This window comes from Seriola dumerili, unplaced genomic scaffold (genome assembly GCF_002260705.1).
Source record: "Seriola dumerili isolate Sdu_G_001 unplaced genomic scaffold, Sdu_1.0 BDQW01000105.1, whole genome shotgun sequence".
NCBI lineage: Eukaryota > Metazoa > Chordata > Actinopteri > Carangiformes > Carangidae > Seriola > Seriola dumerili.
Genome location: NW_019174360.1, coordinates 904,664 through 921,031, shown reverse-complemented (window position 1 = coordinate 921,031; position 16,368 = coordinate 904,664). Strand labels below are relative to the sequence as shown.

At 42.9% G+C, this 16,368-nt stretch overlaps 1 protein-coding gene across 2 annotated transcripts in view; it reads right to left on the bottom strand.

Moving 5' to 3' along the window:
• The window catches only part of LOC111222736 (beta-1,3-galactosyltransferase 1-like), a 95,370-nt gene that overhangs the window by 5,605 nt on the left and 73,397 nt on the right, over positions 1 to 16,368 (bottom strand). Inside the window, exon 1 of one of the 2 annotated variants that reach the window (XM_022746568.1) lies at positions 7,818 to 7,844. The exons of the other annotated variant lie outside the window; for it this stretch is intronic. The gene's annotated coding sequence lies outside the window, so the exon portion shown is untranslated. Of the gene's footprint in view, positions 1 to 7,817; positions 7,845 to 16,368 lie in introns of those variants that run through there. 2 annotated transcript variants of the gene reach the window in all.

Below are 16,368 nucleotides of genomic sequence, written 5' to 3'. Positions count from 1 at the left end.
AATAAATCAAAGGGAATTGAAGCAGCAGACGCCCCGAGTTGGGAATCAATTAGCATTTCATGAAATCATAATTTCATAAATCTTTTATTTCATGTTCATAACCGGCGCTTACAACCTGAAAATGAGGTGGACACGAGCTACTTCCTGCCAATGGAAGTGGTTAAAATGAAGAACAATTAATAAGCTTAAAATATTGATGTTAAATATTGATATCATTAAAGTTTAGCTGGAGATTTTTCCTGATGTTGATGCGAAAGAGGAGTCACCATTCTTTTTAACTTGTCAAACTACAAAAACCAACCAAAGACACACGTCTATCAACAGCAGATACAGAATTATTGTTCGCCAACAACAGCTGATTTAATCTTCTATTGATCAGTGCTAGCTAAAACTTTACCTGACTGTTTTTCTATATTGTGTTTATGTGTTAATAAAAAAGAAGCAGCTGTCACGACACGGCTCACAGGGAAGATCCAGAGAGAGGAGATGTAAAACTACAGATCCCACCGAGGCCATCACAGCAGCTACACAGAGGAAAAGGCTACGTCCTTCCAATTCCCATAATGCAACACTAGACCTCACCTGCCTCCTAAACACCCACTTACAGTCCAAGTTTTCTGCTATAAAAGTTTAGTCTCTAAGCCCCAGAAAATATGATGAAACAGTTTTCACTAGCTGCTCATGCTGAGAGAATTATCAACTAATTTAATCAATAGTGGAAAATAATAATAACTGGAACATATTTGTTATTTTATTAAATTTCATTGTATTTGTTCCAAATTGATGAGTAGCTTCAAGAGCTGTGGTATAAACGCAGCATCTTGTCATCACACATTAAAGAAATCAGTCACTGTGCTATAGTGTTTCTGCCTGGAGGGGTGGGGGGGGCTTTAAAATCAAGTGACCACTGTAAGCTGAAGCTAAAAGCTCAGAGGCAACAGAGAGGTGGGAGTCTCGTTTAATGTCGTACCAGATAATTGATTGCAGTCATTAGAGTGACCTTGCTTGTGGGTGGTGGTGGGGGGGCGGGGGGTAACGGTGTGTGTTTGAGTCAGTGAGAGAGGAAGTAAGAGATAAAAAAAAACAAAAGAAAGGCTGCACCATGTGCTTCTGCAGGGCGGTTTAATAGACTGTAATGTCTACTGTCTTCAGTGGAGTTACGCGTGTGAGCGACGAGCTCAGAGGGCAAACACATCAGGAGGTAAATAAATCATATTCTCAGCTCTGCGGTGACATCGTACAGTCACGCCGCCTGCTTCAGTATTACAGATTCCATGATTGGCAGGGGAAGAACAGGAAGCGGCCTCTCCGTCTCTTGACAGCTGATTTAAGCGAAGCTGTCATCGTGTTTGGTGTTGAGAAGATCCTTTACATCGCAGCGTTATGGTGTGGTAATAGCATCTGAACGCGAGGCATGACCTGTGAATATCCTTCAGCAGCAGCAACAAAGAGAGTCAAGAGGATAATGGCTGATGGTGAAGAAAATGGACCAAAAGACAACACACACTGTCGTCATGGCGTCTAGCTAAGCCACGCCCTCTCTGTGTGTAGTAGCCTACGCAGCGTTCAGGTGAAAGTGACCTTTTGATTCGTCAAAAAAAAAAAAAGAGATAAGATGCGCACTACCAGCGCCGTCAAAAACATCCATAAAGTTTTTACCGGCTCCGTCAGTGTTTTTTTACCGGCTCCGTCAGTGTCATTCATGCAGCCGATCCCAGCGGCTGAATTTCTGTCCCAGTCCGACTGTGGAGCCAGTACTGGTCGAGCTTTACTGAGGCGGAGAACCCCTCGACCGGCTGTTCTCCACCGCGATCTGTAGGTGACTTGATGGTTCTTTATGTTACATGTCTGTTTTCAATAGTGACGGTTACAGTAGCATGATAACGCTCGCTAACTCGCTCTTACCCATATTATAAATGTGTTGTATGAATGTTGTGATACTGGAGGGTGTCAGGATCTGAACAGAGCTTTTCTTCATGAATCTAAAGTATCTGATTTAGAAATTTAAACATATCAAAACGCTGGAGCGAAACCTCTCTCGCTGATGCCGACGTGCGCTCTCTCCATAGTCCAGAATTCAACACCGTATCTCAAGCTGTTGAATATGTGATAAGCTCAACAGGAGGTTTATAACTGTCAGATACATAGGAAAAAAAAAAAAAAACTGTCTTCTGTTCAGCGTTTGATCCTCTTTTCCTCCAATCTTCTGCCAACTCTAAAACCCATTATGTCGGCCTCTAAACATTCAAAAGGGGAATTAATGTGTGAGGAATTAAATGGCAATGGCCAAATTGGTTCGTATCCCACCTAATAACAAAGGAGCACAATTGACATGTCAGGGCTGGACGGCTCCCAGTGAGGCACCAGCTATGCTTTTGTTTCCTGGATAATAAAAGACTCAATGATTGTTGTGGTGCAGCACAGCCGTATAGTCAGTATTACAGGCCACAGGCTGGACACTCTGGGCTTAGTGCAAAACCTCTGAATGCAAAGCAGCTTAGGAGTGACAGAGGAAATAGGATATCAATAGCAGCCAACAGATTTGGCGGCTCTACAGAAGCCTGATGCTCCATCCCCACTTCAGTGCTGACTTGAGCCCAAACTGTTCTGGGGCATATCAGTCCGCAGCCAAGCAGTGCTTGCAGAAAATTCAGTGTTTGTTTTAATTCGCTAAAGCTTGCCTCAAAGGACAAAGTGAATCTGAAAGTTAGAACTTGTTTAAAGCCAGTTTAGTTTCCTGAACTTGAGAACAATACTCCATTAGTGGGGAGCTGCGACTCCCACCCATCTGGTGCGTTAGATCACGCTGAGATTTATGTACAAACGCTGGCTGAGCGGGGGGAAAGACAAGAGGTGCGGTGCAGAGACACAGCTGCATCGCATCATTACACAATCAGTGTTTTCTCAAGACACACGAGAATCCGGACGAGCGCAGGTGCGTTGGCTTCGTTTTCGTTTTGTCGTGGACCTCAATGAGAAACCTTCAGCCGGCTCACCCGCCCTGGCCAGACCTGCGCTCTCGATGCTCATAAATTGGAAATGACAACTTGATTCATGCAGGTAATACATTTCACTGTCCGACTGGCTGATATTGCTGTTATGCAATATTCAAGCTCGGTGCTGCACCGGGGGTAAGTGAGGGGGACGACACTCAGAGAAGAAACTGGAATTATGGTTATACTACTGAGGCTGCCAAAATCAAACGTAATGTGATACCAGCTGGTGAAGACAAATGCTTCAACACCACTGGGGTGTTTCTGCTGAGGTGCTCCTGGAGGGAGGTAAAGGTAAAAGCAGTTTAGGATTGATATGTGAGAATGAGGTGGTAATAACCTTCGCAGATCCGGCTGTAGAGGTCAGAGTTTTATAGCAGTGATGAAATGTATCAGCTGTAGTCACAAAAGAGCCCAGGCACCTGGGGCAAGGCGGTGTTCGCTTTTCTAAACTTTTACATTATCCAGGGCACAGTTTTGCTGAGCACACACTCTCAGCACTTCAGCAGTACACTGCCTCACACGCTCGTACTCTCACACACCTGAGAGCTGCCTGACTGTCAGACACTGAGCATCTGCAGTGAAAAGATTCGACGGTTAGCGCTCACAGACTGCTGGCACTATGAAACAGTGTCCTGCAGCTGTAGGCGATGATGTCACAATCAGGATTCACCATCTGAATCACAAGACACCCACAGATGTAGTCTGCTCTCGACACAGCTGACCACACCCTTCAGGTCCTACATGCAAGACAGGATTTATGCTTTCACAGATTTATCTCCATTACTTTCAAGCAGTTCAGCATGACCTGCAGAGTACCACAGGGATCAATACTTGGCCCCGTTTATTTATATCTATATGCTTCTGTAAAGCCAGATTCTTCCAAAACAACAGCATTAATTAGCACAGTATGCAGATGACTGTGGTCCCATTCTATTTATTTTACTGTTCTTGATTTGATTTTATTGCATTTGGGGTATTTTATTCTATTTTATTCAGAATATATTTACTTGGATTTTAAAATCTAATTACTGATCATTTGTCCCTGCTTTGGTTTATTTATTATTTGAACCCATTTTAATGTTTTTTCATTCTGTTTTGCTTATTTTATGCTATTTCTAAAGTGTTTTAAATTAATTGTGTTTAATGTGATTATATAAATAAACTGCCTTGTGTTTTGTTTTTTGTTTTTTTGGTTGTTGTGATTATTAAAAAAATAATAATCATAATGCACTGCAAAGCAAACTGAAGCCTTGTCCAACAGTGTGTTAAACTTTATGTCCAAAGTCATAACAAAGGGTCTAATGTTCAAATATAATAGTCCATTTGTTTTAGTTCAGGTGGACCGCCTCCAGAGTGATTACACAACTGACAGAGCCTCAAGCCGACAGTCAGACTGCTCCGGTCAGATCTGAAACCAGCCACAAAACGGTTTCGACAGAAAACAGCTCAGCAAGAAAAATAATATTACAGGTTTTAAAACGATGTTTCCTCTCGGGGCTGCTGTTCACAGCAGGTCATTTTCCACTTGCGAGAAAGCAAATCCATCGGCCCCACTGGACTTTATCGACACAAATCAACCAGAACCAACATAAAAAAAAAGTATTAAAGTACAGAACTTTAAAGCTGAATAAGCAAATTTGTAAGTGGTAGTGAGGAGTGGTTTAAAACTTATATTGAATATCAACACCCACGATGATGCAAGATGATATTGGCGGCCTCTGCAGTACGGTACAGCATCCTCTGTGCTGCCTTTTCTGAGTGTGTTTTGATGAGTTTTGGTGAGTGTCTGCAGTGAACTGGTTTATTTAAACACACAAGACGAAGTGAATTGGTAAAAGAAATCCAAACTGGGGAAGTGAGGCAAAATAAAATCCATTAACAGAAGTCCAAACTCAAGACAATCCAGTAACAGAACAAAACACACCAGGGACCCAAACTGGCACACAGGAGTACAACAGACAGATTGACACAGACAGAGGGGAAGACAGAGACTAACGAGGGAGGGAAGGGTAATAAATCACAGGTGAAACACATTAGGGCGGGGCAGACAATCACCGAGGAGGGAAACGCAACAAAGACAGGAAGTAAAACAAACATGAAATAACACGCAAGATAAATAATTTCAAAGTAAAACAAAAATCAGAATCCAAAGAAAGTGTCCAAACTCAGAAATATAAAGGGGCAGATCATGACAGCTTTAGTTTGAAAACGGAGAGCTCATCAGCCGTGACTACCGGTGGAGAAAGCAGCATGAATAACCGATTACAAGCGTCGCTGACCTTGTTGTCTTTCCTGTTTACACCGTTTCCAGTGAACGACCGTGTGTGTGTGTGTGTGTGTGTGTGTGTATTTTCTATTCTGTTCAGTGTTTATTTCATACATTTCACTTCACTCATGGTTTCTACACCTGACAGCAGAATGAAATCTGTACAAACAAGGATTTAAAGTGATGCGTTGAGTGTGAATGTGAGAAATCAAAGTCTTTATATTCAGATGTACCTGCACCTGTAAATCACCAGTCTCAGGAGATGCAGAGGAAGCTTTCTGTAAGAGTGAAAAACAAACTGAGAGGACGATCAATACAGCAGTAGCCTGCAGCGCCAGTGTATACACAATACATGTAGCAGCAACCTTTCAACCCCCCCCCCTATTCTTCCTGTGCTCTCTCTTTCACTTGAACACTGACCTTAAACCTGCAAAAGTGTCCACAAGCATCTCCAACACAGAAATCAGCAGCTGTGAGTCTGTGATGAGCCCGTAACGTCTCTGTTATTGATCCTCTCTGCTGTTTCTCTGTAATTTCAATTTCCTTTTGTGTCACGTCCATCAGCGAAACATCCCGAAGACGAAAGGACGTCCATCAAGATGTGAAAAACCGCACGCACGATTCCTTTGGAGAGCCGCCACATTCAAATCAACACCTCTGAGTGATCACCTTTCTCCCATCATGCTCCTCTGTCCGTATGGTGGCAGTTTCTATGGGAACAAAAATGGCCCAATCTACCAGGCATGTGAATCACGTTATTCTCGTGAAGTGTTTCACAAACGCCAGTCAGACGGAGTGGGCCCTTCAGCTCGTGATGGATGAGACCAGAATTGAGATGAGTTGATGCTCCCCTCTGAACACGATGGGTAATTTCCACAGCACTTAGCTAATAATATTAGATCACGTTTAAGCACAGCCTCCTCTCTTCTTTGAGGATAATGAGCGATATTTCTCCAAAAACGAGCTGAAAGTTATTTCACTCAACATACCTGCAGAACAACACGAGAGCTCGTGTTCTGTCCGTCATGTGCAACATAATGTGATGGCAAGTGTTGATGGGTAATGGCAACTGCTTGGGGCCCCTGTGAGGGGGGCTCCCTGAGGGCTGACAAACTTTACTCCCACAGCAATGTCCCAAATTTGCCCCCTTTCCCATTTAAACAACCGATGGACATTTTGCAATGACGCCTCAGTCGGAAACCCCCCTGAAAAGGGCCCCACGTCATCCCCGGATGATTTGCAACGACAAGGAGCAGAATGATTTCTTTAAATCTAAAGATAATGATATAAAAAATAAACTGACAGTCACTCTCTGGTCTTAAACTCTTAATGTTATTTATTAAAGTTTTTACTCTTCTTTATATTTATATTGAAACTAACTTCCTTGTATGTATTTATACATTTACACATTTATATCAGTGCATAACTACTTCATTTAATTTAATGGACAGATCTATATTAATACTGGAATCTGACAGATCTTACAGCAGCTGTCACAGAAGATGGAGCAGCCGTTTGTAACGTTTACTCCTCTGTGATCAATACTTCAATCATAAACATACTGTGCATCATATTTAGTTAGAATCAGTTTGAGAAGTTTTATAAGTTGTCAAAGTGTTTTCTTCTGCAAATCTGGATCTGATTCATCCACTCTCTCCACAGCTCCATGAGTCATGTGACGTGTCCTCTGTTGGACCTGCTCTTGTTGTGACTCTCATCTAAGGATAAGGACTCTGTTTATTACCTGTCACCACGGCAACTCAAAGCCGGCTACCACGAAATCACTGTCTACTGGCAACTGACAAACACAAGTCCACCTCCTCTCCTCCTGGCCACGGAAAGCATTCATCTATTGACACTCACAAAAATACACAATGTGCAGGAAAGTATGAAAACAGGAAGTGAAACACTGTCGTCGCCCCCCCCCGACACCTCAGCACCCTGCTCTCATCGGGTGACAGATAGCGGTGAGGCTCTGCGACATTAAAAGGCCATATGCTCAGCAGAGAAGTTGCTGCACTACAGGCATCAATTAGCACCAACACACATCTGCTCACACACACACATCTGTTCACACACTCACACTCACGCAAAACCTACTCAAGACAATTTTCAGTGCAAACCCTCCAAAGTTGAGCTCTAATACAATCCTGCTCATTAACTTCTGAACACACACGTGCATTTTTTTCACACACACACACCTTATTCACGTTAAGTTGTTTATCTAGGAAAACATCTGGATGGAGCTGATGGAGACAGAGGATTAGCAGTAGTCTGACACATGTGCAGAGCCGCTGCCCGGTGGCGGTACTCCTGCTCTGAGCTCCCGCCTCTATCAGGGCCGAGGAGTTATCAGGAGCAGCATCTCAGAGCTGGCAGACAGGTGCAGCGTGGAACAGCCTGAACACATCCCATTATATAGCAGGGCGCAGACAACTGCACCTGTCTAGATAACACATAACTCCAGGCAACAGTGAACACACACGATGCAGAGGCACGCACTCACACACGCACACACACACACACACCTGCAGGTTTTTATCTAATGTGCTTACATGCAGATGTCGTCCACTGTGTCCCTGTGTAAAAAAACAAAAACAATAGTGGTCTTCAGTTTTTAGGCGTATGTGCAAACACACACACACACACACACACACACACACACTTGTCGTTGCTATGAGCTGGCAGAGCTCCTGTAAGTTGCTCTGTTGAACCTGGGAGATGAAAAGGTCCTGTGGTAATTACCTTGTCTCTTAGTCTGTCCCCCGTACACACACACACACACACACGCGACTGCTGATGGCAGCACAGGATGAGGACATGCAGCTTCAGCACTCCTTCCGGTAAATAACACTCCTCCTGCTGAGGGGCACTACACACACACACACACACGCACGCACGCACGCACGCACGCACGCACGCACACACACACGCTGCCTGAGTGCAGTGTCTCCAGACGTCTGCAGTGTGTGCGGACAGACACAAACTAAACATAGGTAAGAAATGTCATCACCTGTATATGAGTGAGTGGGTTCAGCTGCTGATTTGCTTATGGTGCCAATCAAAACAGAGACCTACATCACATACACATACACACACACACACACACACACACACACACACACCCTCTACAGCCGCCGTCTTGGCTACGTAGCAGAAGGGGAGGGGCCAGTGAGTATACTGTGACCAATTAAGTGGTGCAATTAAATTTAGTGTAATCTGTTGCTCAAGGATTTGTCGTCTTCTTCTTCTTCTCTCGTGTCTGAATTAATCACGACGTCGTCTTTTAACACTTTGAGACATTTGTTGAACGTCTTCAGGCATTCTGCTTTCACTAGAAAGACGCCTGCACTTTTAACTTTTAAATAAAATACCATTCGCTTTTGTTGCTTATATAATTCATGTAACTTGTACTATTAACAAATTGTTGGGAACCAGTTCCACTGAGTATTAAATACAAGGTTGTCATGACATCTACATGGTCCATGGTGAGATGGAAATCCTAAAAATAAAAATAATAATCCAGATAGATGTCAGCCAGTGGATGTAAAGAGACACGATAAATATTAATAGAAACACGCTTCCCTCTCTCTCTCTCCCCACACACACACACACACACACACTTCTCTATCCTGTAAAAATCACAGCAGGCACTTTAGCTGGTTTGATGTGTGTGGATGGCGTGATAACCCGCGGTCAGCTTCCTCGGGCCCCTCGGAGGTGAAGCTGCTATCTGCAGCCAGCATGAGGTCCGGTCGGACGCCACGCTGCTCATTGTGCCCCCGGTAAATAAATGATTCCACCTCTCAGAGCTGCCACGCTTCGGCTTCAGAAGTGAGTCAATATTTCTGTTTATGTGCTATCTGTTTATATATGTGTGTGTGTGTGTGTGTGTGTGTGTGTGTGTGTGCATCAGAGGGCAGAGTGGATGTGGATACTTTTAACGGCATTTGGCTTCGACCTGAAACCCTGGCAGAAATACACACTCTAGTTTTCATTGTTTCTGTCAGCCTGTCAGACACAGTTTGCTTTAAACAACATACACATCCCCCATCAGCGCATACACACACACACACACACACACACACACACACACACTCTCACACACACACACACGTCTGCAATCCTCTGACCTTCCCACCTCTGGCAAACACACCAGTATTGGCTGGAGGAGGATCCAAAGAAGAAGTGATATCAACCTTAAACTTTGTTTGTATTGAAGCAGCAGGAAGATTTTATTATTATTCTTATTATTATTGTTATTATTATTTTTAGATCTGATGAATATTTAAATTCCTCCGTGGAGAATCGGACAAGGTTAACTGTTGGCGTTTTGCTCCAGCTGGGTGTCAGTATCTCTGAACGCCACTTTAATGAGAGCTCTTCACACAGTTTCACCTCCGGGCCAAAGCTTTGACGGAGGCGCCAGCGTCGCGTAGAGGGAGGGTGGAGAAGAAAAAAGAAAAGATAAAGAGAGAAAAATGGAGGGAGAAGAGTCAAGAAGCAAGACGAAGAAGAAGTGGAGGCAACAGTAAACCTCGTAAGTTCAGTTTTACTGTCCCGTAGCACCAAATGACCATAATATATCTGCAGTGGGTTTAATAGGGCTGCTGATCAATACCAGTGACTCAACGATTATTTTGCCAAATGCTGAGACTTCAAATTTCAAACCTTCTAAATAAAAACGCCCATTAGATGATTTAACGCCCCTTTAAAGTGTTTCTCTAATTAGGATTAAGGAGACGTGCGGTGAAGCGGTTTAAAAGAGAATCTAGTCGGTTCGTCTTCACAGGCTGCTTAAGGGACTGTGCAAAAATTATTGGTGTTAAACTGACTGAGCCGAACAGAGCAGCGTCAATAGAGCCGGACGAGATGTCGAATTAATTAGTTTCACTCAAGTTTCATGTTTTTTTATTGTTGTCTACATCTACATCTCCTGCATTGGTTTAATGGAGGATTAGCGCCAGCAGCTGCTTATGTCTCCGAACACATAGTGGTAAAACGTGCACGTTCTTTCAGCTAATATCTGTGCTACATTTGAACTAGCGCTGACCGATTAATTGCATTTTCATCGTCACGGCGATAAGAACATGTGCAATAAAACATATCGCAGAGGATGTTAGGCTAACAGTGAACCGTTACGAACAAGCTGAAAAGAAAAGCTGTCTGTGTGTAGACCGCTAGCTTAAAAAGAAAGTGACGACGGGCTGGGGCTAGCTGGTTAGCATGCTAACTTCATTAGAAGAAAAGACGCGAAAGAGACGAGAGTTAACGTTGGTGTTTATCTCCACCTCTGCAGACAGATGCTGAAGTCACAACGTTTCTTCTAGACCGGAGAGTAAACAGCTGCTAATGCTAACGTTAGCTGCGTAGCGATAGCAAAACTTACAAATAGCCTCCTTTAATTTACCGACCCTCAGTACACCTAATTCTTACACAGCAAAAAGGCACAAAAAAGTCATACAGTCCCTAACAAGAAGGGGTGTGTGTGTGTGTGTGTGTGTGTGTGTGTGTGTGTGTGTGTGTGTGTGTGTGTGTGTGTGTGTGTCTTGACGTTGGAGTGTGTCAGTGCTGACAGGAAGTGATCCAGTGGCAGTCTCACTGCTTATGACGGCTGTCAGACGAGAGATCCATCTGTGTGATTAGCTGCTGGATGGGCTGACTGTCCTCTGGGACGGATCGATCTGAGCTGGCCCCTGAGATGACACCCCCCCCCTAACAAAGATGTGTGTGTGTGTGTGTGTGTTTGTAAGAGAAGTATATAAATGTTGAAATATACAATTTGTTCTATTTTCTTTATGTTTTCTCTGTTACATCAACAGACAGAGGAAAGATGGAAAAAATACTGCAGCTGTAAAAAGCACAAGCTGAACTTCATCAGATATTATTATGATGCACTTAAATCACTGCACATTAAACAACACATCACTGTCAGTTCGTGCAGAAAGCAGAAAATAAAGTTCAAGCTTTCAACTTCATCGTCTTTTCATTTGCTGCTCTGACTCAGAAAAGCCTGGTTTCATTTTCTTAACTTCTTCCCCTGACACCTCTTCCCCTCTCTGCTTCCAGCCTGTCCTTGACCAACTGCAAAATGGCCTCCATCAAAGCAGGATCACTCAGCTCCTTGTAGAAATCACTTGGGTTTAGTCTTTTTTCCCCCCAAAAAAAGAAAAAGAAAAAGAAAAAGAAAAGAAACCAGTTCAGAGCTTCACTGGAGGGGCACCATGACAAAGCTACTTCTCACTGCGCCTGTGATTAGACCATCTCTCTCCCTCTCTCTCTCTCTCTCTCTCTCTTTTTGTTGGGCCAACGTGACAGTTAATGTCTAATCATCTGGGATCCACAGGGGAGCACAGTGTGCACTGTAGCTCTCATTTGATCAGAAAACTCACAACGACATAATCCACAATTTGTCATTCCTGGCGCCGGCAGCGTCTCCTCCGAGCCTCCAGCCGCAGCATCATGAGATAACACCCAAAAAACATGCAGCAATGCAGCTGCAAGGGCACGTCGGATATTTACAGATGTATTTTAAATACATACCTTCTTTGAAAATCTTTACAAATGTTTTATGAGGAAGGAAATATATTCCACATGTCGAGAAACCGAATGTAAAAACATAACTTTTCTTTGTTTACAAGAAGTTTAAGACATCTGTAGCACGAGGTTAAAGGTTATGTCGTTTATTTTATCTCTACTTTATTTGACACATTGTCGGTAAGAACAGATGTGTGCAGATGTGTGAATGTCTTGTGTTTCATTTGAACGGAGGAAGTTATTGAAAACAAAGGAGCTTTTTCTGTTAAAGATCATAATAATAAAAAAACATCAGTCAGTTAAATAATCCAAAGCCATTTCTTTAAACCCTCTTTGAACTCGTGCTGTTTCCCAGCGTCCTGAGTTTGTTTCATTGTCAGGTCAGTGTACTTTTCTCTGCAGCAGCTTTATCTCGCTGTGATGATGAGGAGGGGGGAGGGCAGTGGTAAGGGGGGTTGGGGGGGGTCACGCCGTCCACAAAGAGCGAGGACAGAGACTGATTCTCCTCTCCACGCTGCACCGACACCCACATCCATTTAAATGAAGCTTCTTTGCTCAACGCTTTTTTTAAATTCACATCACAATTAAGAGTAAAACAGTTACCCTGACAACAAACTCTCCGCCCACTCCGCACTAGTTTAATGAGTAGTTTGTAAAAAAAAAAAAAAGTGTCAATTAAGTTAAAGATGAACTCGTTGTGGCCGTTCTCTCAGCTCAGGTCAGGAGGTGGGAGGCGGGGGAGGATTGTGGGTAGCTGCAAAAATGGCTGCAACACTTTCCTCCATCTCCTACAACCCCCCCCCCCCCCGGCCGCCGCCGCCTCTTACCACAAATCCAGTTTTCTCTCCGACCTTGAAAGGAGGACGTCTAAAGGCTGTCAGGATCAGAACTTCGTGGTTGCGTAACGAGGCGGCGTGAATGTTGAACTTGGCGGGTCCGGTCTCAACGAGCCACTTTATCTGATTGATTTTTCTGCCCAGTTTTTTTTTTTTTTTTTTGGGATGAAATAAATAGTCGGCTAGGATTTGTTTCCAAAGCAAAAAAAAAAACACATACGAGAGACAAATGGACTGGCTCTGACAAAATGTAAAAGAAAAAAAACTTTCCAAGTTCTTGTGAATAAATATCAATAAAGTAAAAGGACTGACATGAAATCAACAAGGTGAGATCTGAATAAAGAGGTCGATCTTTCTTTCTTCTCGGGCCTTGATTGATTTTAAACTGGAAACGAAAAACACCTTTTTTGGAGCACGTCCATGCAGTTTGCCTGAAATCTATTAGGCCTGAGGTGCGGGGATAAAACAGCAGCTACTGCACACACATTATGAACTGTATTAAATCATCCGTCACCGTCCTGAAAAACGTCCTGAAATATTGGACAGCCAACAGTCCTCTCCGATTTAATTCAGTCTTTTCTGAGCACTGCACCTCCGCCCATAAAGACGAGCCAGACTGACACTTAATACAGCGGGGCTTCATTTGTTACCATCCAATAACCAGACCTGCATTGTAGCTTTCATTAAATCACTAATTAAAACGCCCATAGTCGCTGTTAAGAGTTTACAGATTATCTTTCCATCACTTCAATTAGGCAAATTGCTATTTGCTACAGTGCTCTTTGTAATTTCATTTCATTAAGGGAAGAATTAATAGATGAACCTGCGTGGAGAATCGTAAAGGTTGGGAACAGGGAACGTGTGCTCTATTTTCAAGCTCGATGGATTCTTCATCAAAAGTAGAGCTGAACTCGACTGTAGTTTTATTTCATGTGGAACCGAGATTGAACACGGAGCTACTGCGGATCGGTCGAACATTACGAGCTACAACTCTCATGTCTGTGTGCTAAACATAAGAGTCTGCAGGTAGTTAGCCTAGCTTAGCATAATGTAACTCTTGTATATCCAAAACGTCTGATTTATACATTGTTGTTTCCATATGGATTAAACAAACAAGATAGCAAAAGAACGACTAGCTGTTTCCCCCTTCCTTCCAGTCTTTATGCTAAGCTAACATCTATACAGACATAAGAGTGGTGTAAAACTTCTCATCTAACTCTCTGCAAGAAAGCGAGGAAGGCTATTTGCCAAAATCACCACCAAAATCTAATCAGTTCATCCTGGAGTCCAAGTGAATGTGTTACGGAGATATCGCTTTCACAAGGTCAAAACCGTGTGTTTTGCGAGGTCATCATGACCTTGACATTTGACCTTTAGCCACCAATAACTAATCAGTTCATCCTTGAGTCCAAGTGAATGTTTGCGCCAAATTTGAAGCAGTTACTTCAAGGCGTTACCGAGAATCTGCGTTCACAAGAGATGGAACGGACAACCCGAAAATAATACGTCTGTTTTTATGATGATGACACCGTCTTCTCTGTCCAACCACAACAGGTTAAAGTCTTTGTAACTTCTGACGCCCTCCAGATTTATTTATTTAAAGTTCGTTCTGAACAACAAAATGTCTGCGTTTCACAACAGCACGAAGCTTTGATGTTTGCACTCTGCTCCATTCAGAGCACAAACACAGAAGTCCTGGGAGTCTTGGTTAAATCTCTTTCTATTATCTGACTGATGCGGAGTGAATGCAAACTGTGGCAGTGTCTTTCCAAGAGAAGAAAAAGTAACAGAAAGTGCTGATCTTTTTTCCACCGTGCACAATAAATCTGACATTGAACTTAACTGAACATAATAGTAAATGTAAATCATAAAACTGTAAATGTAACAGCCTGCAGAGTGATACCTTCCCCGGGTGAAGGTGGCTGAGAAGGGTATCGCCATGATTCACACCTCCGTGACGCAGGGGTGGGGGACTGTATATGTGTTGACAGTCTGCTTTTACAGCTGGGAGTTAAGGACTATCAATGCACATTAGTTGTTTTAGAGTTTATGGCCCATACATCAGCTGTATCAGGTGATGCATCTGAGAGAGCTGCTCGGTGTCGTCTTCCCTCTGCAGAGAGGTGCATGCACTTACGCAACACTACGAGCGAGAGACAGAGAAAGACATTAAACTCATACGACGAGATATTAGTAGTAGTAGTAAGCAGTATTTAATTATTCAGATAAGATCTAAAGAAACATCTTGAATGAGAGAATCTGTGACTTAAAGTGTAAATTGCGGCGTGAAAGCAACAGAAGTCATTCCTTTTGAATCCAATGAGAAAGTGAGTAACAGCGGCAGACACACAATATCTCCCGGCACATGTAATCCAATAACGTCTTGTACGGACAGTATCAGCTCTCACAAGGGAGGGAGCCGCTGTGGGTGTAATTCACTCGGCTACACCATTTACTATATGAGCGGCGCGCACACACACACACACACACACACATTCACAGGGCTGAGGAGTAAAGACAAGAGTGTGAGGAAAAAAAAAGGACTTTTCAGATTAAAAAACACTTTCATGAATCAAAGTGGTAATAACTTCTGCGGAGACGTGGCGACTTATTGTTTTGGATCCCAGCTGAAGATACTGGACGCTTCACTCCTAATATGAGAGCTGAGGATTTATTCGTGAACCTCGTGTGAGTCCAGAATTTATTTACAGCTCAACTTGACTCTAGTAACAAAACAATCTTCTCATTTGTGATTTGCTGCGGTTTAATCTTTATTGATGTGCAGGGATTTCTGAGCTTCTCTTTGTCAACACTGTGTTTTCAGTTTTCTAAATGTCATGCATTGGTTTGTTTTTTTTTTTATGTGTAGGTTTTTATTGATTCTAGCATTGCAGAGTTATAGTACCCTGCTGGTTTTATCAAAGGTCAAAGGTCAGGTGTTTAATTTTGATGGGATTAATTACCGACAACATTGACAGGGCTGTTCTTAGTCATTCTGGTGCCCCTGGGCTGACGTCTGGTCTGTCATCGAAAACACGTCAGTATTCTGGATAATCAATAAATATGAAAAAAATGTTCAACTATAATCATTATTATTTGATTTCTTCTTTTTTCTTTTGCAATTATTTCAGGAGAAAACGGAGGCTGGATATTCACCTTATAGTCTAAATATTTAAATACTTCACGCGACTGCTTTCTGAACTAATCGCTTTTCCCACCGCTCGGCAACAAAGGATAATTATTAGTATTGATTATCAAAGGCAAACTCATGTAGACAGACAGGGCTGGCAGGAGCAGCGCCACGACGCACACTGCTTTTCCCCAACACCGTTATTTATATGACTTCAGTTTCCGTGGTTACGGAGGATAACAGGATCAGTCCTAATAGAACTAAGCAGTGAAGGTCTTTGTGACCTGAACTCTTGGGAGTGTGAGTGCGGCCTTCAAAATAAGAGAATAAGAAAAATTCCTTCACAATATCCATGTGTGTGATTTGTTAAATTACATCCGACATGCTGCGCAGGCTAAATCTCCCTTTTCATATTATAACCTCTCATGAAAGCTTGTTAACATAATTCCACCTACATTTTCTCTCTGACCTTCATCATCAGTAATTACCTCAATAAAAGCAGAGTTCACATTTGCATGTGTTATGTGCTGGATGTAGGCGTTTTCCATTAATGCCGTTGAAATAAACATAAACAGTGACCAAGGGGCACGTCAATGTGAAGCG